This window comes from Pipistrellus kuhlii, unplaced genomic scaffold (assembly GCF_014108245.1).
Source record: "Pipistrellus kuhlii isolate mPipKuh1 unplaced genomic scaffold, mPipKuh1.p scaffold_m20_p_3, whole genome shotgun sequence".
NCBI lineage: Eukaryota > Metazoa > Chordata > Mammalia > Chiroptera > Vespertilionidae > Pipistrellus > Pipistrellus kuhlii.
In genome coordinates, this window is record NW_023425529.1 from 78,095,695 (window position 1) to 78,120,931 (window position 25,237).

The following is a 25,237-nucleotide window of genomic DNA, read 5'->3' on the forward strand; positions in this document are numbered from 1 at the left end:
CTTCTCTGCAATCTCACGTGTTGTACTGTGACGGTCCGAATTGATTATTGCTTTGATTAGGGCGTCATCAACTTCAACTGGACGACCAGAGCGTTTTTCATCTTTGAGTGAAAAATCACCAGAACGAAATTTGGCAAACCAATTTTGACACTGCCGTTCTTTTAAGGCTTCGTCACCATAAACAGCACATAACTTTTTATGAGCTTGCGATGCGTTTTTCCCTTTGCGGAAATAAAAAAGCAAAATATGACGAAAATGTTCCTTTTGATTTTCCATTTTTCAACGAACGCCAAACGAAAACTACAAAACAGATCAAAAAACTTTTTTTGCTGATTAACAGCTGAATAGCCAACTATCAAAGAACAAAATGTGTTTTACATTTGTACTATGTCTGCAAACCTAAAAATTCAACTGAAGCCATATATGTGTGAAACCCGCAATTACTTAGCTGCCGACCCAATAGTATCACAATGTCTTATCATTTTATTATATACTTTTTCATTCAACATTATGTTTTGATATCCAGCATTTTTGTTAATATATGCAAAGCTCTTAAACAGTGCCAGTAAACACCATATAAGTATTATTATTATTATATAGATTTAGATTAGTCCTTATAATTAAATGATAGTATACAGTATTATTGATTATACTACATTTTATATATGTATCTACTTTCCTATTGGTGGATATGCCCCGTTTGGGGCAATTTTAAAGAATACCCCATAACACATTCTTAAACAAGTCATGCACATATGTTCAAGGGTTTGAATTTACTTGAAAGTGGAGAATTCTTACTTTTCTGTATCTGTGTCAGATTTTTTAAAAATGTGTGCATACAAAGCCAAGATCTTGTTTTAACATTCATCGCCCTGTTCACTAATAAGTTAGATTTTTTTTTCTACATTTATTCTTCGTCTAGATCCTTAAGCTTTTCCAGGGTCACAGACCCCTTTTATCCCTCATAAAAATGCACCTATGTACACACAGCACAATTTGCCTACCTATCCAGGGGCTTCATGGAGCCCCGCAGGCCGCAGGGACCTCGGACCAGGGGCTCCAGAGCTTTCAGTGGCGATAAAACCACCTGGGAGCTTTGTGCAAAGGCAGATTCTCAGGACCAACTTCGAGGACCCTGACATGAGGCATCTGGGCACAGTCACAAGGGTGATCATTTTAAGAAAGACAGCTTTAAGGGCTTCTGGATTCCCAGTAAGAAATCCTGTTTCTGCTTTCCAAAATTCCTTTTCCCATAGCTCTGACACAAAAGATATAATCACCACATTTAATGTGCAAAATCTGTAACTTGCCTTGAAACTGATGCTGTGGCTACTGTTAAATCCTGAGTTACTGCCGAAGACACACCTTAAGTCTCTCATCAACTTAGCCTGGAGGGTGGGTGAAGGGATGAACAGGTAGGGGTGACATGTGATGCAAGGAAAAGCTCAAGGAGAGGGGGAAATTTAGGAAAGTCTAAGCTGTGCAGAAAACGCTACAGAAAAAGCAACTCCTTCCTAAATATGAACAGCTTGTGTCTGGAATGGCTTGTGTTACTAATTTTGTCACATGAGCAAGCTCATTTCTTTCTCTGCCAGATACTTTAAAGATCCTCTTGTGAAAAGAAGGAAATAAATTAGTTTTCTCTCAGATCTAAATTTGCATAAGTGCCTCTGTTGTAAGATGAAGAAAATTGATTGCCTCTACTGCAAATAAGACATTTTCTATCTAGAAGCATAGTACTAAGGATCCAGAAAATTGGGGGACGTTTTGAGAGCTGTTAAGAATGCTTGTGGTATGATGATGATGATCTTCCACAGATACATTTCTCCCCTTTCTTTTTCAGGCCTGCAGGTTTCAAGAGAGAGCTAATCCTTGTTTTTAACTCAGCCGCACGAAATGCATTTCTCCCCGAGCTGTTCAGAGGCCAGCATCCCCTTGACCCTCCAGGGTCATTTGGCATCGTGGATGCTGCCAGGAACAAGAACTGGGACCCGGTTCTAGGGCTTTAGGATGACTCACTGGTTCTAACTGGGGAACTTTGGTCCAGTAACAATAGAAAAATGACTCAGTTGCTCTGTCTGTGAAACTGGGGCAGTGATGCTGGCTGCCCGCCTCGCAGGAAGGGCTGAAGGAAGGCCAGGCTTGTTAGATAACAAAGGCGGCTGGAGAGGCGGCCTTGCAAGTGGGGGTGGGGGAAGTGCTAAGAAGGAGCTGGAAGACTGTGAGAGGCATCCTGACACAGCACTGAAGGTGGCCTGCACGGAGAGTGTTCTATAAACAATGGAGAAAACCCCGATCCCTTGACCTTCAGGAGACAATCTTTCTACTCTCGTGTACAACTCTTTGGGTTCCAAGGGAAAATGGTGGGCCAGGCTTTCAGAGACTTTCAAGTGCCCATCATCTTATTCATTTGGCTGCATAATATTTCTCATACTATATATAGATTGTCTGGTTCTAGGCCATATATTTTTTAACTGTACAGTCATATTTAGATATAGATATGTGAATATATCTATATGCCTGGTAAGATGCCTGTGGCTCTCAACATACCATATTTTTCCGACCATAAGATGCTCCGGACCATAAGACGCACCAGTTTTTAGAGAAGGGAAATGAAGAAAAAAAGATTCTGAAACAAATAGTGTCCTAAAATATTTTATGTGCATTAAAACCCAACATCACAGTCATAAACACATGTAATCAACCCTGTAAAAGTAAACAGCAGCATTTAGAACCATTTTAGAGCCGGGCAAGCACACAGAGACCACACAGAGCCGGGCAAGTAAAAAAACTTTTTTTTTAAAGTATATGTATAGGCTATATTTGGACCATAAGACGCAGGGACTTTTTCCCCCCACTTCTGGGGGGGGGGGGGGGGGAAGTGCGTCTTATGGTCCAAAAAATACGGTAAATACTGTGTGTGTAGAGTAAATACATTCTTTCCATGTACAGGATGATGCTCTAACCAACTGAGCCACACTGGCCAGGGCATGTAAATAAATTCAGAGTAAATTAGAACATAAACACACACACACACACACACACACACACACACACACACACACCAGTATTTTTCCAAGATTCAAGCCAGGAAGAAAAGAATTGGGAGAGGACTTTGGGGAGAAAAGCATGCCCACATACTCATTCCTGCCGGTATTATTTATGATATGGACGCAATTGCAGTAATGGAAACTGAGTAACCATTGCTTAAACAAAATAGATGTTTATTTATTTCTCATATAATATGGCTGCTCCATAGTGTCACAAACCCAAATTCCTTCTACCATTTTTAGGGTGTTACTTTCATCTGCATGGTCCAGGTAGCTCACCACAACACCTGCACCTTGGCTTAGAGAATTGGGAAAGTAAGGAGAGCCTATCTTTCCTTTCCAAAACACCTCTTTCCTCTTCTCAGCTCTATGGCTAGAACTTAGTCACATGACCATCCCTAGCTGCCAAGGAGCCTGGGAAATGCAGTCTATATTCTGAGGAACTATAGATCCAACTGAAAACCAGGGTTCTCTGATTAAAAAAAAAAAAAAAAAAAAAAAGCAGGTAGGAATTAATATTGGGCAACTAGTCATCTCGTCACACTTTCCAACATAAAATCCTATATAATAAAAGCCTAATATGCTAAGTACCCGACCGTTTGACTTTTCGACCAATTGCTATGATGTGCACTGACCACCAGAAGGCAGATGCCCCAAATAGTAGGTTAGCTTGCTGCTGGGGTCCAACCGATCGGGATTTAGCAGGACAGAGCTGGACATGCCCTAAAGCCCTACCTCGGTCCCTTCCCAGCCCAGATCATGCATCGGTGGAGTCCCTTGATCTGGTCTGCACCTCTCGCAATTCAGGAGCCCTCAGGAGATGTCAGAGAGCTGGTTTTGGCCCAATCTGCGCAGGCCAGGCCAAGGGACCCCACCAGTGCACGAATACATGCACTAGGCCTCTAAGTAAATAAATAAAAGCAAAAGGATGTGGATTTTCCAGTCACTAAAAAAATTCCCAGTGGACTCAGAAGTAGCTGGCACTAGCTGGTCTCATGAGTGTACTAATCTCCATGCAGTCAACCCAGATGTTTATTTAGGGAAAAGACTGGCTCTCAATTTTGCATCTTTGCCTTCTATATAGCCTGTACTTCTATGTATAATATTAATATCTAATACCCTTAAACCTCCTTTCCTGCACCAAATTTGAGTTTTTATGCTGGAGCTAAAATCTTATGTTTTTTGGCCTCTTTGAGAATAAAATCCCACCTTGATTACTATACATACAAGACTAGATGATGAGTGCATTTGGTGTAAAATCAGGGCTCTACTTACATTCAACTTGGGGAATAAGGCGACAGAGCCAGTGACCATGCTTTGAGTAGGAGAAGTTATGATCAACCACACAACCTAATAGTTATAATAATTAAAGTAACCATAAAATATTTAAAATTTATTAAGGACCTAGTTTGTGTCAAGTGCTTTACCTACATGATCTCATATATATAAAAGCCCAGCAACCTGAATGGCGGAACAACCAGAATGACTACAATGACCAATGGCTATGATGCACACTGCGACAGCCAACCAGCCTGATCTGGGCCCCGATTACCCCATCTCCCCCAGGTGGCCCAGCCCCAAATCAGCCCCCAATACCTCTAACAACTGTCCATGGCCCCTCACACTCCCCCCCGCCAGTCCTGCCCAATGGACTCCCATCAAGGCAGGCTGGCCAGACCCCACCCAAACACGAATTTGTTCACTGGGCCTCTAGTTTAGAATAATGAAAAAGAAAGAAAATAAATAAAATAGTACATCAAGGAGGGATGTACTATCATAATCTCCATTTACAGCTAAGGAAACTACATTTAGAAAAATTTACTTGCTCAAGACCACCAAGCTACCAAGTGGCAGAGTCCGGACTTGAATTCTAAAATCTAACACTAGTCTCATTACTATCAAGTACTGAGCTACACTGCCATGCCAAGAGGATGGAGGACTGTGAGCAATGTCCTGGGCATACTTTCCACCCAATAGCACATGTTAATCACCTTTCAGGCGTATTGGAGCAAAAGACTTAAGCAAGGAAACAAAGGTTTCAACCTTCAGTATTTAAAAAGTAATCTTAGAAAATTAATTTAAAGCCTCCACAAAGTCTTTTTACCATGAAGAAATTCAGAAAACCTTTAATATATTTTAAAAAAATAGTTCTGTATTTGGTGATAATTTTCTTCTGCTTTTGATAATTATTAATGTTCACAAAATCAAAGCTATTCCATATGTCTACTCTACAAACTAGTCCTAATGCATTTCCTGCTGTTGTAACTTATTACATAATGATGTCTACCTAGTTCGTGGAGTGCACGCCAGGCAAGTATACCCTCAGCTTTATTCCCAAATTGAGAACAGAGTGAGTGTACAATAATTATTTATGAATGAATCAATGTTTTCCTTTGTTATAAATGGTTAAAATAAATAATTATATTATTAGATGTTGCTGTGCTTCAAAATTTGATACTAAGGGCTTGCACTATAAAAAGTTGTGCTTAATCCATGTTAACTTATCAGAGGAATTTAATATCCCACTGACTTGTGTGTGTCTGTGTTCCCTGTGGAGTTTCATTTCTATTAATAAGTTTGTTTACTGGATTACTTTTTGCCCCCAACATTTTGTGTGGTTGGTTTTAAATTTGACACCGATGGATAGAAAGGAGTAAAGTAATTAAGATTTCAAACTGCTTGGGAACATAGAAAATAAGCTCCAGGTACAGTGACCCAGGACTTGTCTGCCCTTAATAAATCCATTCTTGAAAAGAAATGCTTTCTCCCTAAGATATATAATTAATATAACATGGTTATGTTAATGTCTCCACAGAAATTCCAGGTAAAAAAAATTTCAGGATTCTTTTTACTCTGGAATTCTAATTCTTCATCACCTCCTAGGCGGACAAGATCCCTACTACAATATTACACAGATGCTTAGCAGTCCAAATACTTGGTGAAAACCAAAAGGGATCTTAACTTCCTTAAGGTTTTTTGTGGGGGGTTTTAATGGTTGTTTTTTCAAATGCTTGTCTCTTTTAGTGTTTCTTTTTTTAACAAGCTTTCTCTCCACACCTATCAACTAATCCAAAATTTCAGGTACAAGGTTATAACGAATTGAGGATTTCTCATGTGAGGATTGGCCACAGGCTTAAATAACTCAATATTTTTTATATCTGCCCACATGTCATTCCGAGGTTGCCTCAAAGGCACCTCCTGAAGGCTGCTAAAAGAAACGTGCCGACTGCTCTGCTAGTTTTCTTCCAGAAACTTTTCCCCCTACTTTTCTTCTGAAATTTTTCAAACTGACAGAAAAGTTGAAAGAACAGTTCAATGAGCACCTATAAACCTTTTGCATAGATTAACCAATTGTTAACATTTCCAATTTCCAAAAAATATTTCTTTCTCTTTATATATCTACATATACTTACAGATGTACAATTATAGACTTTTTTTTTTTTTTGAACTATTGGAAAGTAACTTTAGGAATCATACTTTATGCCTAAATATTTAAGCTGTATCTCCTTAAAAAAATAAAGTAAACAAGGAACCCTGACAGGCATGAGTGTCAGCCCATGCACCATAAGGTCTCAGGTTCGACTCCCGGTCAAGAGCACCTACCTAGGTTGCAGATTTGATTCCTGGCCATCGTAGGGGTGCATATGGGAGGTAACCAATCAATGTGTTTCTTTCTCTCTCAAAAGCAAGAATAACAAAATAAAATAAAATAAACAAGAATGTTCTCCTATACAGCCACAATACCATTGTCATACCAAAGAAATTTAGCATTAATTTAATAAAATACAATCTAATATATAGCCTATAATCAAAATTTGCTGGTTGTCCTGTAACGTGCTTTATAGTTGTGTGGTTTGTTTGTTTTGATGGGGAGAGCTATTCATATTCACCCAACGTTCGTGCATTATATTTGATTATTATGTATATTTAATCTGTTTTAATCTAATTCTATCTACTTCCAGCCCTGCCCTTTGTGCTTTACTTTATTTTCCAAGTTCATTTGAAGAGTCCAGGGCAGTTGTCTTGTAGAATGTGTCATATTCTGAGTTAATCTGATTGTTTCCTTGTGATTCAATTCTGCTCAGAAATTTGGCAAGAATAATACTCTGTGATGCTGTTCCCATGAACTTTGAGCAAACTCCAAGACAAGAATTTTACCAAGGCCTGTGTGTTTGGATCCAAAAAAGGGGGGAAAAAGTAATTTTGCAAAATGAGATTTAATATATACTGCCTTGGGTGAGATGTCCAAAGCAAAATGAAAGATGGGTTGCTCAAGATTTATGTCCAAGACTATTAATAACTTATGGATGTTTGAAAGGGACCCTTGTTATGTCAAATCTAACAACCTTTGTTGAATATCAGAACTGAGACTTGAGCAGGGTCAGCCTCTGCCCTTGCAAAGTAGATAATTACTAACTTGGTGCAATTTCAGGAATGCAAGAGGCCACTCTTTCCCATTCAGCTACACAGCCTCTATTATGTGAGCAATGGTTCCCAGCTACTATTTTTCATTACCAAGGCTCTTTAATGAATAGCTATTATACTCAGGCCTTGTGATCAAGCCTTGTGTTTTATTGATCTATTTCTTTTAAAACCTCATGAGATAAACATTATTAGTCCCATGATATATTGTAGATGGGAAGTTGAGGCGTTGCGATATAACTTCCCTGAGGACCCAAGCAGCACAGTGGGAATTGAATCAAAATTTGCCTCACTAATTAAGTGAGTAGGTGTCCACACATAGCCAGCAACAGAAGCAGAACAAATATGCGAGGCTCCTGGGTCAGGTGAGTCTGAGAGCACTGGACATAGCTCACAAGAGGTGTCTTATACAATACCTTTTCTCTCTGCACAGCTCCAGACTCGCCTACTGGACATTTCCACATGAATGTGTAATAGGCACATGAAGCTTAACCTGATCAAAAGAGAACTTTCCTCCCTCCCCACATCAACGTGCTCCTCCTAATATCTTCTCTTCCTTGGTCAATAACATCTCAACCCAACTGATGCTAAGCTAAAAATTGAAGAGTTACCATTGGATCTCCTCATTTATTCACCCCACTCATCCACCAATATATCCTATTGCCACCAGCAACAAAATGTACCCCAAACACACTCACTTCTCTCTGTGTGCACTACAACCACCCATCCATCACCATACCCCAGGGGGACTCTTCTTGACTTAACTGGTATATCCTGCTCTTTCCAAAGCAATCTCTGAGGAGCCTCATTTGTGCCGTCAGTCTCATGCAGCACAACCTTTGCACAGCTACAGCCAGAGTGAGCCTCTTTTTTCTTTTTTTCTTTTTACATTTTATTATAAAATTTTTCCAGCCCTAGTCGGCCTACCAACTGAAGGGTTCCAGGTTCGATTCTGGTCAAGAGCACATGCCCAGGTTATGGGCTTGATCCCTAGTTGGGGGGTATGCAGGAGGCAGCCAATGAATGATTCTCTCTCATCATTGATGTTTCTATCTCTCCCTCTGAAATCAATAAAAATATATGGTTTTTTTTCTATTTCCTCTCTAAAATCAATAAAAATATATGTTTTTTTTAATTATAACAATGTAATATTATAGGGTCTCTTTTTCAAAGGTAAAGTAACTCACATCACTTTCTTGCTGAAAACCTTCTGATCAAAGCCAAACTCCTTATTAATGACAGGAAGGCTCCTGCCTATGTGTCTGGTCCCATTCGCATCCAGTCTCTCCTGTCCACTGCACACCAGCCACACTGGCCTTCTCTCTGTTCTGCAAACGTTCTATGCTCTTTACTTCCTGAGAGCCCTGACACAGGTTTCTCTCTGCCAAGCAGACTCATCCCTGTCACCTTTACTTGGCTCCTTCTTGTCATTCAGATCTCAGTTTACATGAGAACACATATTATCCCCAGTCTCAAGTAGCCACCCAGTCATTACCACATCACCTTTTTCTAATTCTCTCCATAGTTCTTTGCCCATGACACGTCTGGAATGTCCTAGTCACCTTTACGCTTATTGTCAAGTGTGACTGTTAATAACACCTCCTTCATTTTCAAATGTGGGCAACAAATTTTATGGTCAATCTATTTATAAGAATCTTATTTTTGTTTGACTCTGGCTAGCTTATTGTCTATTTAATATATGCTCTTTGACATACATTCTCTGTGCCTCAGAGCTCTCATTTGATTATTTATCTACTGATTCCACAGTGACTGGCACATGGAAGATCCAAGGAAGTAAGGAAGGAAGGGAGGAGAGAGAGAGGGTGGGAAAGAGGCAGGGGGCAAGGAGGGAGATCACCAGATCTGAACAGTTCCTGGTTTGAATTATTCTTTGTACTTTCTGTGCTAGGCTTCCATAATCTTCCATAAATATTCCTATTTTATTTAACAGAGACAGATTGGGTTTTTGTGATTTATAACCAACCAATTTCTGAGAGCTGCTAATTTCTTTTAAGAAATCATTCATTTCCCCTTCACATTATACTTTCTTCCTGTCAATTGCTTTATTTAATTAAACAAAAAAATTATTATAGGGCCCAGCCAGCATGGCTCAGTGGTTGAGTCTCGACCTATGAACCAGGAGGTCACATTTCGATTCCCGGTAAGGGTACATGGCTGGATTGCGGGCTCCATTCCAGTTTGGGGAGTGCAGAAGGAAGCCAATCAATGATTTTTCTCTCATCATTGATGTTTCTATATCTTTATCCCTTTCCCTTCCTCTCTGAAATCAATAAATATATATATATTTTCTTTTTAAATTTTTAATTATTATAACAGCCTTAGTTATGGGCTGAATGTTTATATCTCAATTTCATGAGTAGGATTTTTGCCCATATAAAAGGGACAGCATAGGGAATATAGTCAATAATATTCTAGTAAGTATGTGTGGTATCAGATGAGTACAAAATTTATCAGGATGATCACTTATATAATGTTATATAATATCTAATCACTGGAGTGTACATCTGAAACTAATATACTATTGTATGTCAAATGTAATAGAAAAATAAAATATCATTTTCTAAAAGGGGGGAACTTAAGAAATACTTCTTCAGAGATCCAAGAAGGCAGCAGATTGGATGGAAGCTATAGTCACCTCCTCCCAGGACCTAACTGGAATTACAACGAAAGTATAGAAAAATCATCCTGAAAAAACAACTGCAGACTAGCTGAAATCATAACTGAGAACTTAAAGAGGAGGCCACATCGAGACCTGTAGGAAGTGTGGAGGTGCAAGGGGGCTTGCAGAACTCCCACAGAAAGCAGCTGAAGTTCCAGAGGGATATCTCAGCTGTCGGGGTTTCCCTGAGAAGTCTGAGGTCTAAACCCATGCCAGGCTCCCCAGACCAGAGCACCAGAACCAAATAATGTATCCACATAACATCTGGCTATGAAAAGCAGCAGGTTTTCTGTTCACCAGGGAGAAATGGCTGGAAACACAGGCATCCTATTAAAGGGCCAACACACACAATTTTGTTCACAGTTATTCACCCTGAGCTCTGGTGGAAGGACAGCAGAGTGAACCAGAGCTGCATGAGGTGAGTCTGGGGTTGTTGGCTCTGGTGAAAGAGTTGAGAGGTCAACTGCCAGGATCCCTGTGCTGAGCCAATCCCCCATATTGCAGAAACCATCTTTCTCAGGCTGAGCATTCCCCTCCATGCAGCATCAGCCTGAGGGAAAACAATAGCCCTTCCCAGTGGAATCCCTCTTGCTCCACCCTGTGAAGCTTAAACCCTGCTGAGAAGTATAGTCTGAGGCTATTTAAGTGACTGAACCTATCAAAGAGCCTGCAGGCAGAGGGGGATCTCTGGGTGCCTCCAGACTTTTGCTGATCTGCCCTTGGGTGGGTACTCATAAATCAAACCTTGGTATGCATCTAGGTCCTTACTACATGCATCCAAGCCCAGCAGAGGCAGCCATAAGATGTAGATTACTGACAGCTCTAAACAGGTTGCCCAGAGCCAGTCACAGACAGTGCCTGCACCTGAGTCCCTCTGAAGGAGCCCAGGACAAATACACCCAGTGATCAGCTCCAGAAAAAAACAAGCTTCAGAAGCAGCATATCTGCAGGGAAGTCTCAGCAGTCACCAAACCCTGACAAGGTGAATTCCACTTCATGCGATCAACACCTGCACAAGTGCTGGGGGTTGAGCCTCATTGTCAGCCAGACTGAGGGTTGATCACACACACAAATGGCCCAATAGCAATCAAGACTCAATAATAGCAGGAGGGCCCATATAACATGCATAAAGAACATTCTTAGAGCACCCAGCACAGTTGATCAGAGAAACTGCACCACTGGGTCCCACAGCTCACCTAATACATAAAGCCATCCTACCAAGACTGGGAGTTATAGCAGATCTACCTAACACATAGAAATAGACACAAAGAGGTAGTCAAAGTGGAAAGACAAAGAAACAAGCCCCAAATGAAGGAACAAGAGAATTCTCCAGAAGAAGAGCTAAATGAAATGGAAGTAAGCAGTTTCTCAGATATTAAGTTCAGAGTAATGATTACAAAGATGCTCAACAGCATGAAAAAGGACATACAAACTATAAACAATGACCAGTCATAAATGAAGAATGCCATATCTGAAGTAAAGAATACACTAGAAGAAATAGACAGCAGGCTCAATGAATCAGAGGATCAAATCAACAATTTGGTAGGGTAAAAAAAAAAAAAAAAAAAAAAAAAATTTAACAATAACAAACATCCAATCAGAGCAGCAAAAATAAAAAAATAAAAAGAATTTTTAAAAATTAGGATATTGAAACATAGTTGAAGAAATAATGACTGAAAATTTCACTAACATGGTGAAGAAAAAATTTCAGGAAGTGCAGAGAGTCCCAAAGAAGATGGACCCAAAGAGGTCCATACCAAAACACATTATAATTAAAATGGAGAAAGTTAGGCAAAGAGAGAGTCTTAAAAACTGTAATAGGAAGGCAGTCAGTTACCTACAACGAAGCACCCATAAGACTATCAGCTGATTTCTCAGCAGAAACATTTCAAACCATAAGGGATCGGCATGAATTATTCGAAGTGATGAAAAGCAAGGACCTACCACCTAGACTATGTTACCCAGCAAGGCTATCACTTAAAATTGAAGAAGAAATAAAGAACTTTCCAGACAAGAGAAAGCTAAAGGTGTTTGCTACCACCAAAACCAGTATTATAAGAAATGTTAAAGGACCTGCAAGGAGGAGGAGGATAACTAGGAGGAGGAGGAAGAGGAGGAGGAGGAAGAAGCGGAGGAGGTGGAGGAGGAGGAGGCAATGAAATATATTTTTAAAATAAAATGGCAATAAATGAGTACCTATAAAATCACTTTAAGTGTAAATAAATGCTCTAACAAAAAAACATAAGATAACTGAATGGATAAGAAAGAAAGACCCATGTATATGCTGTCTTCAAGAGACCCAACTCAAAACAAAAGATACATACAGACTAAAAGTAAAGGGATGGAAAAAGATATTTCATGCAAATGAAAAGGAAAAAAAGATGGGGTAGCAACACTTATATCTAATAAAATTGACTTTAAAACTAAAGCTATAGTAAAAGACAAAGAAGGACACTATATAATGATAAAGGGAGCAATCCAACAAGAAGACATAACCCTTTTAAATATTTATGCACCCAACACAGGAGCACCCACATAGGTAGAAATGCATACCATGCTCATGGACAGGAAGAACATCATTAAAATGTTCATATTACCCAAAGCAATCTATAGATTAAGTGCAAGTCATATCAATATACCAATGGTGTATTTCACAAAACTAAAACAAATATTTTAAAAATTTATATGGAACCACAAAAGACCCTGACTAGCAACAGTGATCTTGAGAAAGAACAAAGTTGGAAGAATCATGCTACCTAATATAAAACAACACAAGGCATAGTAATCAAAAGAGCATGAAACTAGCATAAAAATGAGCATAGAGAGCAATAGCACAGAATAGAGAGAACAGAAATAAACCCATGTCTTTATAGTCAATTAATATTGGACAAAGAAGGCAAAAACATACAATGGACTAAAGATAGTCTATTCAATAAATAGTGTGGGAAAAATTGGAAAGATACATAAAAAAAGAAACTAAACCGCCTTCTTATACTGCACACAAGGATAAACTCAAAATGGATTATAAATTTAAACGTTAGACTTGAAACCATAAAAATTCTAGAAGAAAATATGGGCAGTAAAATCTCATACATTTCTGATATATCTCCTCAGGCAATGGAAACAAAAGAAAAAAATAAACAAATGCATCTATATCAAACTAAAAAGTTTTTGCACAGCAAAGGAAATCTCCAACAAAATGAAAATACAGAAAACATGACCCATATATATGCTATCTATAAGAGACCCACCTCAGAAAAAGAAACTCAGACTGAAAGTGAAGAGATAGAAAAATATTTTTAAGGCAAATAGAAATGGAAAAAAAAAAAAAAAAAAAAAAACCTAGGGTAGCAATACTTATATCTTACAAAATAGACCTCAAAGTGAAGACTATAACAAGAGAAAAGAAAGGCCACTTCATAATACTAAAGGGGTTGATACAACAATAGGATATAATTCTGGTAAACATACATATACCCAATGCAGGAGCATTCAAATACATTTAAAAAAAAAAATTCTGAAAGATATGATTCACAGCAATACTACCATACTAGGGGACTTTAATACCCCATTGACATCACTGGATAAATAGCAATCCTAAACAAGTCACTAGGTCAGATGGACTTAATTGACATCTTCAGAACATTCCACCCCAAAGCTACTGAATATAAATTCTTCTCAAGTGCACATGGGACATTTTCAAAAATAGACCACATACTGGAACACAGGCAAAGTCTCTTCAAATTCAAGATGATTGAAGTCATATCAAACATCTTTGCAGATTACAATGGCATGATATTAGAAATAAACTACAATAAAAATAAGCACAGCCCTGACTGGTTTGGCTAGTGGATAGAGCGTCAGCCTGCAGACTCAAGGGTCCCAAATTTGATTCTGGTCAAGGGCACATGCCCAGGTTGCAGGATATATTCCCAGAAGGGGGCATGCAGGAGGCAACCAATCAATGATTCTCTCTTATCATTAATGTTTCTATCTCTCTCTCTCCCTCTCCCTTCCTCTCTAATATATATATATATATATATATATATATATATATATACACACAATATATAGTCCTAGAAACAAATGACAATGAAGACACAACAATTCAAAATCTATGTGACACAGTGAAAGCATTCCTGACAGGGAAGTTCATAGTATTACAAGCCTATCTTAAAAAAACAAGAAAACTAGTAATAAATTCTCTAACTCTACAACTTAAAGAATTAGAAAGAGGGCAACAAGAAAAACCCAGAGTGAGAGGAAGAAAGGAAATAATAAAGATCAGAGTGGAAATATATGACATAAAAACCAAAAACAAAAAAACAAAAAATCAATAAAACCAAGAGTTGGTTCTTGGAAAGGATAAACAAGATTGATGAACTTCTATCCAGGATCATAAAGAAGGGACAAGAAAAGACCTAAGCTGAAACTGATTTGGCTCAGTGGATAGAGCATGGATCTGTGGACTGAAAGGTCCCAGGTCCAATTCCGATCAAGGGCATGTACATTGGTTGCAGGCACATCCCTGGTAGGGGGGTGTGCAGGAGGCAACTGATCAATGTCTCTCTCTCATCGATGTTTCTAGCTCTCTATCCCTCTCCCTTCCTCTCTGTAAAAAATCAATAAAATATATAAAAGAGAAAATAAAAGACCTAAGTAAACAAAATCAGAAATTAAAGAGGCAAAATAACAACAGATCCCACAGAAATACAAAAGATTGTTAAAAAAAAAAAAAAAATACTATAAGCAACTCTATTCCAACAAACTGGACAACCTAGAAGAAATAGACATATTTCCAGGAAAATATGACCTTCCAAAACTCAATCAGGAAGAATCAAAAAATCTGAATAGGCCTACAACTATGGAGGAAATTGAAGCTTTCATCAAAAAAACTTCCAGCAAACAAAAGCCTTGGGCTAGAAGACTTCACAAGAGGGTTTTGCCGAATATTCAAACAAGTACTAAATCTTTTCTCCTCAAACTATTCCAAAAAATTCAAGAGGAACACTTCCAAACTCTTTCTATGGAGCCAGCATTACCCTAATCCCAAAACCAGATAAAGACACTACAAAGAAAGAGAATTACAGGACAATATCTTTGATGAACATAGATGCTAAAATCCTCAACAAAGTCCTAGCAAATCAGATTGATCATTACATTAAAAAGATCATACACCAATGACCAAGTGGGATTTATTCCAGGGATGCAAGGATGGTACAATATCCACAAATCAATAAACATGATATATCACATGAACAAATTGAGAGACAAAAACCACATAATCATATCAATTGATGCAGAAAAAGCATTTGAAAAACCCAACACCCTTTCTTGATTAAAAACTCTCAGCAAAGTGGGAATAGAGGGATCATATCTCAATATAATAAAAGCCTTATATGACAAACCTACAGCCAACATCATATTCAATGGGCAAAAACTAAAGCCATTTCCCCTAAGAACAGGAACAAGACAGTGATTCCTATTCTCACTTTCTATATAGTACTGGAAGTGCTGGCCATAACAATCAGACAAGAAGAAGAAATAAAAGGCACCCAAATTGGAAAAGAAGAAGTAAAACTGTCATTATTCACAGATGACATGGATTGTACATAGAAAACCTAAAAGAATCCATCAAAAAACTATTAGATTTAATAAATGAATTTGGTGATGTAGCAGGATACAAAATTAACACCCAGAAATCTAAGACTTTTTATACACCAATAATCAATTCACAGAAAGACAGACAAAACAAAAAAATCCCATTTATCACTGCACAAAAAAAAATAAAATAAAAATAAGATACCTAGGAATAAACTCAACTAAAGGGTTAAAAGACCTAGATTCGGAAAACTATAAGACATTAAAAAAAGAGATAGAAGAAGACATAAACAAATGGAAGTATTCATTGCCAGGGTGTTTCTCAGCATCTACAAGGGTTTAGGAATCTGGAGAACAGGCTGTGTGTAAATTAATAAAGAGACTAGACATGTAATATAAATTTGGAAGGCATTTTGGGAAGCCAGAGGAGACCTAGCTTCAGTAACCAAGTTCCCCAAATCTCTGGATTCCTAGCTTTTTATTAACAAAAATTGTCCTAAGGCAAAGCAGATATACATATCAAAGGTTAAGGTTTGGTATACAGCAGGCAATGTCAGGTTAAGGGAACTGCCCTAGGCTGCTAAGCTGTTTGGCCAGCAGCGGGTAATAACATGTAGATTGAAATGCCCTCAGCTGTCTGACAATATATGCATCTTTTTCAGATTTGGGGAAATGCTTTCAGCCATTCCAGCATGCCACAATATGATTCAGTCCTGCTGAATATAGAAGCCCACAACCTTTTGAGGACTTCTTTCATTTTATTATGCCCTGCTGGAATTAGTTTCCAACAGTTCATGGATTGGTTGAATCAACATCATACTACCCAAATCAATGTCCATACTACCCAAAGTAATCTAAAGACTTAATGCAATCACCATTAAAATACCAACAACATATTTCACAGATCTAGAACAAACTCCCCAAAAATTCATATGGAACAAAAAAAAAAGAGCCTGAATAGCCACAACAATCCTGAGAAAGAACAACAAAGTTGGGAGGAATCACAATACCAGTTATCAAGCTATATTAAAAAGTCACTGTTCTCAAAATTGCCTGGTAATAGCACAAGAAAAGATATATAGACCAATGGAACCAAACAGAGAACCCAGAAATCGACCCAAGCCATTATGTTCAATTAATATTTGACAAAGGAGGCAAGAGTATGCAATGGAGTCAAGATAGTCTCTTCAATAAATGGTGTTGGAAAACTGGACAGATACATGGAAAAAAATGAAACTAGATTACCAACTTACACCATACACAAAAATAAACTTAAGATGGATTAAAAAAAAAAAAACTTAAATATAAGATGGGAAACCATAAAAATCTTAGAAGATTCCATAGGCAGCAAAATATCAGACATATGTAGTAGTAATATCTTTACTGATACAACCCATAGAGCAATGAAAACTAAGGAGAAAATAAACAAATGGGACTACAGCAAAATAAAAAGTGCTACACAGAAAAAGAAACCATCAACAAAACAACAACAAAAATGGGAGAACATATTTGCCAATGTTATATCCCATAAGGGCCTAATCTCCAAAATTTATAAGGAACTCATACGTCTTAACAAAAAGAAGATAAACAATCCAATCAAAAAAATAGGCAAAGGACTTCAATAGATACTTTTAGAAAGTGGACATACTGAAGGCCAAGAGACATATGAAAACATGCTCAAAGTCTCTAATCATCTGAGAGATGCAAATATAAACAACAATGAGATACGATCTCATACCTGCCAGAGTGACTATCATCAACAAATCAACAAACCACAAGTGATGATCAGGATGTGGAGAAAAGGGAACTCCTGTGCACTATTGGTGGAAGGAAGATTGTTGCAGCCACCTATAAAGCAGTATGGAGTTACCTGAAAAAATTAAAAATAGAATTGCCTTATGACCCAGCGATTCCAATTCTGGGAATTTATATTTATTCAACTAAACAGAAACACTAATTTATATGCTCCCCTATGTTCATAGCAGCAGAATCTACAATAGCTAGAATTTGGAAACAGCCTAGGTGCCCATCAGCAGATGATTGGATCAAAAAACTATGGTATTGTACATCTACACAGTGGAATACTATGCTGCCATAAAAAAGAAGGAATTCTCATCATTTGCAGCAACCTGGATGGAATTGGAGAACATCATGCTGCGTGAAATAAGCCAGTCAATGAAAGAGAAACACCACATGACCTCACTCATTTATGGATAATAAAGAACATTATAAACTGATGAACCAAAAGATAGATATAGAGACAGTAAAACAATAAGCAGACTGTCAAATTACAGTGGGGAGGGGAGGGAGATCTGGGGGAGATAATAGATCAACCGAAGGACTTGTATACATGCATATAAGCAAAACCAATGGACATAAAACTCTGGGGAGGGAGGGTATGTATGGGGGAGGGGCAATGTTAAAATATGTACACAGATAATAATTTAATTAAAAAATGTAAAAGAAAGAAATACTAATTTGAAAGAATATATGCACCCCTGTGTTGATTGCAGCATTATTTACAATAGTCAAGATTTGGAAGCAGTTATGCTACACATACACCATTGCATACTACTCAGCCATAAAGGGGAAGAATATTTTACTCTTTACAACTGCATGAATGGACCTGTATAACATTATGCTAAGTGAGTCAGCCAGTCAGAGAAAGACAAGTACCACTTGATTTCACTCATATATAGAATTTAATGAACAAACAAGCAAAACAGAGACAGAGTCATAGATAGAAAGCAGGCTGACAGCTGTGGTGGGGATGGTAATGTTGGGGAGGGGAACTAAAAAGAAAATAAAGGAAAGAACTCATGGGCATGAGGAGTGGGGCAGGGGGAGCACATGGGGAGAGTGGAGGTGGAAGAGGGTATGGGGGATAAATGGTGATGGGAAAAGAAAGAAAAAGGAAAAAGAAGGGACCCCAGGGAACTCTCTTGTCCCTCTTGCCATGAGAGCACACAGAGAAGAGACAGCTTTGAACCAGGAGGCTCTTGCCAGACACCAAATAAGTCAGCCCTTTGATCTGGGACTTTTAAGCTTCCAGAATTGTGAGAAATAAATGTATGTGGTTATAAGCTACCCAGTTGATGGTATTCTGTTATGGAATACCAAACAAACTAAGGCATCTGTCCTAAAACAAGGAAAATCTACCCCCCCTCAAAAAAAAAATTGTTTTTCTTAACCAGAAGCCATTGAATAGTCTGGAATTTCAAACAAGAGTCCAAATAAAAAGTAATCATTTCTGCTCCACAAACTCCAATAAATATTACTGACATTGGCAATAAAGCTTCAGATCCTGATTATGCATGGGCCCATCTTCATAAAAACATTTTAGTAGAAGATATAAGTACATTGTTAAAACAGCAATAAATTCTTGATATAAGACCAGACTTTTTTCATTCAAGCATGTAAAATGTGTGCATTGCCATTGCCTTCAGGCCATTCCATTTCAGGAAATTCATGCTTTAAATAATCATTTTAAAAGCTGAGCCATTTTGTAAGTAAAAGAATGATAGGAGAATTCATTCAATCAGAACTATATAAAACTCAAAACTTTATTTTTAATGGGAATGGTGGGCACATAGGGTTTCTACAAATTTCAGATGATATATAATGATATTAATGTTATTTCATAGCATACAGTATTGAAAAAATTAATAAGCTCACGTGCCAAATAATAGTAGCAGTCTTTGAGTAAAGAATGAGGTAACCAATTATGGGAGGAGATGAAGAAGTTTCTCTGAAAAAATGTGTCCTAGACTACCTCTCCTCCAACTTCAGATCTACTCTCTTCCTCCAACCAAAACAGAGAAATGACTTTTAGCCACCAAAAGAAAAGGAGAGGGCCTATGTACTGAGCACATACCACACCTTCCTTTAATGCCCTCTCCCATGAGAGACAAGTGCCATTTCTGTATAAAAGATACCATATGTTCATTCATTCCATAAAAATATTTTGTCCTGATATGAGCTAGGATTTGGGTGTACAGTGGTGAGTAAAATAGACAAAATCCCTGTCCCCATGGAGCTTACAGTCTTTTAAAAAAAATTATTGTTTTTTAAGTATTACATATATCTCCTTTTTCTCCATTGACCTCCCGCAAGGGCAGCCCCCACCACCCCAAAGTCTGTGTCCATTGGTTATGCTAATATGCATACATACAAGTCCTTTGGTTGATCTCTAACCCCCCTCTCCCCTTCCTCTTGTCTCTGTATCTATTTTTGTTCATCAATTTATGTTGGTCATTATATCCCACAAATGAGTAAGGTCATATGGTATTTATCTTTCTCTGACTGGCTTATTTCACTTAGCATAATGCTCTCCAGTTCCAGCCACACTGTTGCAAATGGTAAAAGTTCCTTCTTTTTTATACCAGCACTAGAGGCCCAATGCAAGAAATTCGTGCAAGAGTACTAATAGGCCTTCGCATTCATTGCAGCCGCCTCGATCCCTCCCTCACAGCCTCGGAGGCTGCCTTGATCTCATAGCTGCAGCCCTGGCTTTGTCCAGAAGGACATCTGGAAGGTTGTTTGGCTATCTGGTCTAATTAGCATATTACCCTTTTATTATTATAAATAGTATTCCATTGTGTAGATGTACCACTTTTTCTAATCCACTCATCTGCTGAAGCACTTGGGCTGTTTCCAAATCTTAGCTATTGTAAATCGTACTGCTATGAACATAGGGATGCATATGTCCTTTGTGATTGGTGTTTCTAGTTTCTTGGGATATATTCCTAGAAGTGGGATTACTGGGTCAAATAGGAGTTCCATTTTTAACTTTTTTTGAATATATATTTTATTGATTTTTCACAGAGAGGAAGGGAGAGGAATAGAGAGCTAGAAACATCGATGAGAGAGAAACATTGACCAGCTGCCTCCTGCATGCCCCCTACCAGGGATGTGCCCGCAACCAATGTACATGCCCTTGATCAGAATCGAACCTGGGACCTCCCAGTCCTCAGACCAATGCTCTATCCACTGAGCCAACCGGTTTCGGCCCATTTTTAACTTTTTGAGGAAACTTCATACTGTCTTCCATAGTGGCTGCACCAGTCTGCATTCCCACCAGCAGTGCAGGTGGGTTCCTTTTTCTCCACATCCTTGCCAGCACTGTGGTTTGTTGATTTGTTGATGATAGCCATTCTGAGAGATGTGAGACGGTATCTCATTGTTGTTTTGATTTGCATCTCAGATGATTAATGACTTTGAGCATGTTTTCATATGTCTCTTGGCCTTCTCTATGTCCTCTTTCAAAAAGTGTCTATTTAAGTCCTTTGCCCATTTTTTTTTTTTTATTGGATTGTTTATCTTCCTTCTGTTAAGTTGTATGAGTTCTCTATAAATTTTGGAGATTAAACCCTTATCTGAAATAACATTGGCAAAGATGTTCTCCCATAAAGTGAGCTTTCTTGTTGTTTTGTTGGTGGTTTATTTTGCTGTACAAAAGCTTTTCATTTTGATGTATTCCCATTTGTTTATTTTCTCCTTAGTTTCCATTGCCCTAGGAGCTGTATCAGTAAAGATATTGCTATGTTATGTGTCTGATATTTTGCTACTTATGCAATCTTCTAAGATTTTTATGATTTCCTGTCTTACATTTAAGTCCTTTAACCATTTTGAGTTTGTAAATTGGTAATCTAGTTTCATTTTTTTTTTTTGCATGTATCTGACCAAATTTCCCAGCACCATTTATTCAAGAGACTATCTTTACTCCATCGTATGGAGCTTACAGTCTTCTAACACCCTCAGATATAACACTGCCCACATGCCAGCCTCTGTCATTTTCCAACCAAGGAAGCAGTCAAAGGGCCTAAGATCAAATCCTGGCTTTATAATGTAAGTGCTGCATAATTTCAGGCAAGTTATTTCATTTCCCTGTGCCTCAGTTTCTTCTTTTGTAGCCTCATAGGTTTGTTGGGAAGATTAAATGAGAAAAAGTTACCAAAGCAATCAACAGTATAAAGCAATTAGATTAGTGCTTGACATAACGTACACTATAGATGAGATTTTGCCATTTCTATTGACATTATAGCAAAGGATGGGATTAATTGAAAAGCCTATATTTGCCACACTCATTCAATCAATGAATGTTAAGTACCCAAACATGCCTGAACCCAATTTAACCAGGCCCCTTTTCACCCAGACGGGAAGTATCTGGAAAAATGGGATGGCTCCAGAGAAAAGACCTCATAAAATGGCATTTGCAGTTTTCCAGCATTGGAGCCAACTCCCTGCCAATGATCCTAAAACAATTACCAGCAGACAGCAAGCCCTGCCCATGTCAGAAGCATTCCCCCTTTATTTTCCAGTAGCTCATGCTTAATTAAGAATGAATTGCTACAAGTAACCAAGCCTGTAAAAATAGATACATAGCAAGAAAGAAATAGATAGTGGCAGTTCAGTAAACAAAGAAAATATAAAAACAAGAGAAGTCTTCTAAAAGGTTAAGGAAGACATTACAAAACAGCACCAAATGCTATTTAAAAAAAAAAATGTTCTTGGAAAATTAAAAATAGAATTGCTAAAATTAAAAATTCAATGAATAGTTTAGAAATAATGTAATATATATATATATATATATATATATATATATATATATATATATATATATATATTACACACACACAAACACACACACACACACTGAGTGGCCAGATTATTATGATCTCTGAATGTATTGTATAATAATCTGGTCATACAGTATGTGTATATATATGTATTAGAGGTCCAGTACATGAATTCGTGCCTGGCCAGAGGGAGGGGACATGGGCAGTTGGCCGGCCTGCCTGCTGATTGAATTCTTGGTCAAGGGGACAATTTGCATATTTTATTATATAAGATATACACTGAGTGGCCAGATTATCAGAGATCATAATAATCTGGTCTCTCTCTCTCTCTCTCTCTCTCTCTCTCTCTCTCTCTCTCTCTCTCTCCATATATATCAGTCAATCCTCTTTCCCCCCCTTTAAAAAGTGACATCATAGAGGGGAAACTGGATGGCCTCTCTAACCCATTTTTCCTCCATGTCCCATGTCCTAGGCTACATTGGAGAGCTCTTGACCATTAGAGACATCTGTAATCATAAAGTCTGTGGCACACGAGATGGCAAATGTCCAATGAATAAAGGAAAGAATGAGAGATTGACGGCAGCCTTGGTGTCATACCTTCGCCAGCCTTCTGGGCTCAAATATGCTGCCCTTCCTTGAATATTCTGCCCCCTCCCCTCTTCCCGCACAGAGGGATGCCTGCCAAAGGCTCTTGATTACATGGATTTTGATTTAAACTTGTACAGACTGGTTTTACTTTCAGGATCTGCTATGAAATTTTCAGAGGTGAGGGTACGTCTGTCAGAATACCATCAGCCAAGCCTGGCAGGTGTAGGAACCACATGCCTGGGTTGTGAGCATGATCCCTCATGTGGGACATGCAGAAGGCAGCACATCAATGATTCTCTCTTATCATTGATGTTTCTCTCTCTCTCCCTCTCTCTTCCTCTCTGAAATCAATAAATTATATTTTTCAATGTACCTTGTCAAGTATAAAAAACAACATAAATGAAAGAATGTTGCTAAGAGAAAAAATACCACGAGAGAGAGATCCACAAAAAGCATTATTTTATTTCAACAGGGAAATACAACTGCAACTGCCTCTCTTGTCCCTCAGTGTCTGTAAAATTGAAATGATAAGAATACCTTCCTTCACAGGTTACTGACAAGAGTACATGGGTTAATAAATATGAAGAGCATTATACAGTATCCAGCATATGGTAAGTACAATACATCATTAGTTTTGTAATTGTATTGTCTTCAAAATGCTAATGCCTACGGCCTTCAATTGGGAAAGGAAAAGGGAAATGACTTTGGGAAAAGAGGCTGATAGAAATGTATTAGTTGCCAGGCACTTCTCATAAGTATGTGATTTGAATCCTTCCCACAAAACTATGGCATAGGTAACACTGTACTTATTTTACAGATGAGAACAAAGAGGGTCCAAACTATATGGAGCCTTCAGGCACATTCTCATTCTACAGGACACTGGTAGTGCTTTTTGATTCAGAGAAGACCTCTTTGTTTGCAGAAACCATTAATCCTATGTAATAAAAGGCCAGCCATCATAAGCAGAACAACCAGAGACCAGGCCCCTCACCAGGTTGGCCCTGCCCCCAAGCAAGTGGTTGGGGGTGATCAGGCAGGCAGGCAGACTGGTTAGGGGTGATCAGGCAGGCAGACCAGTGGTTAGGGGTGATCAAGTAGGCAGGCAAGTGGTTAGGAGCGATCAGGTAGGCAGATGGCCCCTCACAAGGTTGTCACCCAACCCAGCAAAGAAAGGGGGAGGCCCAGGCCACTGCCGGTGATTCTGTGGCAGGTGTTCAGCTGGCCAGTGATTGCCCCAGAGAGAGACCCAGCCAGGCCAGATAAGCCATTGCACCCCACGCCTGAGGCCACCAGTGGGGGAGGGGGGGGGGAAGAGGGGTGCGCTGGCAGTGGTGGGGGTGGAGTCAGCTGTCTGTAGCCTGGGGAAGGAAAGCCCCCATAGGCCCTGATCTTAGGCTAGGCCTAGGGACCCTACCAAGGACTAGGCTGTGAGAGAACAGGCCAGGATGATGGCCCCCTGCCCCCCCACCCCCACCACTCCCCCCCCCTCCAGTGCACAAATTTTGCACCAGGCCTCTAGTTTCATTATAAGGTGCTAAAGATCTTTAAAGTTGTTGGCTCCTGCTAAATGGCATTGTAATCAAACTGCCCGGGGCTGGGAAATCAAAGACTGCTATTAAATCAACTTATAGTCTGGGGGAAAGGATCTCATTTCCTCTATTCTTTCCTCAAAAAAAAAGTGTTACCTGATTGTGCTGGGGGAAATGCAGCAGCCTCTTCTCAGAGCCACCCCTTTGCCTCTGGACTTCTCCAAGGCCAGCAACTGCCCGACCTGGGGCCCTAGCCCGACTGCCATGGGCTCCGTGTCAAACCAGCTGTTTGCAGGTGGCGATTCAACGTGCGTGGGGGGTTTGGCTTCTTGTCCATGACGGTCTTTTGCCAGGGTCGCACTCGACCCACCCGTGGATGTCTTTGTGCACCAGAGTAAATTGCACATGGAGGGCTTCCGGAGCCTGAAGGAGGGTGAGGCAGTGGAGTTCACCTTTAAGAAGTCTGCCAAGGGCCTGGAATCTATGGAGTCACTGGCCCTGGTGGGGTATTCTGTATTGGAAGTGAGAGGCGGCCAAAGGGGAAGAACATGCAGAAGCAGATTAAAGGGAGACAGGTGCTACAAGTGTGGAGGGCTAGATCATCGTGCCAAGGAATGCAAGCTCCCGCCCCAGCCCAAGAAGTGCCACTTCTGCCAAAAGCATCAACCACATGGTGGCCTCCTGTCCACTGAAGGCCCCGCAGGCCCGCAGCTCACAGGGAAAGCCAGCCTACTTTCGGATGAAGAAGAGATCCATAGCCCTGCCCTGCTCCCTGGTGCCCAGAACTGA

The 25,237-nt window shown here is 39.2% G+C and overlaps 1 pseudogene; it reads left to right on the top strand.

Moving 5' to 3' along the window:
- Window positions 1–25,237, top strand: part of LOC118729546 — a 38,288-nt pseudogene extending 13,051 nt beyond the window's left edge.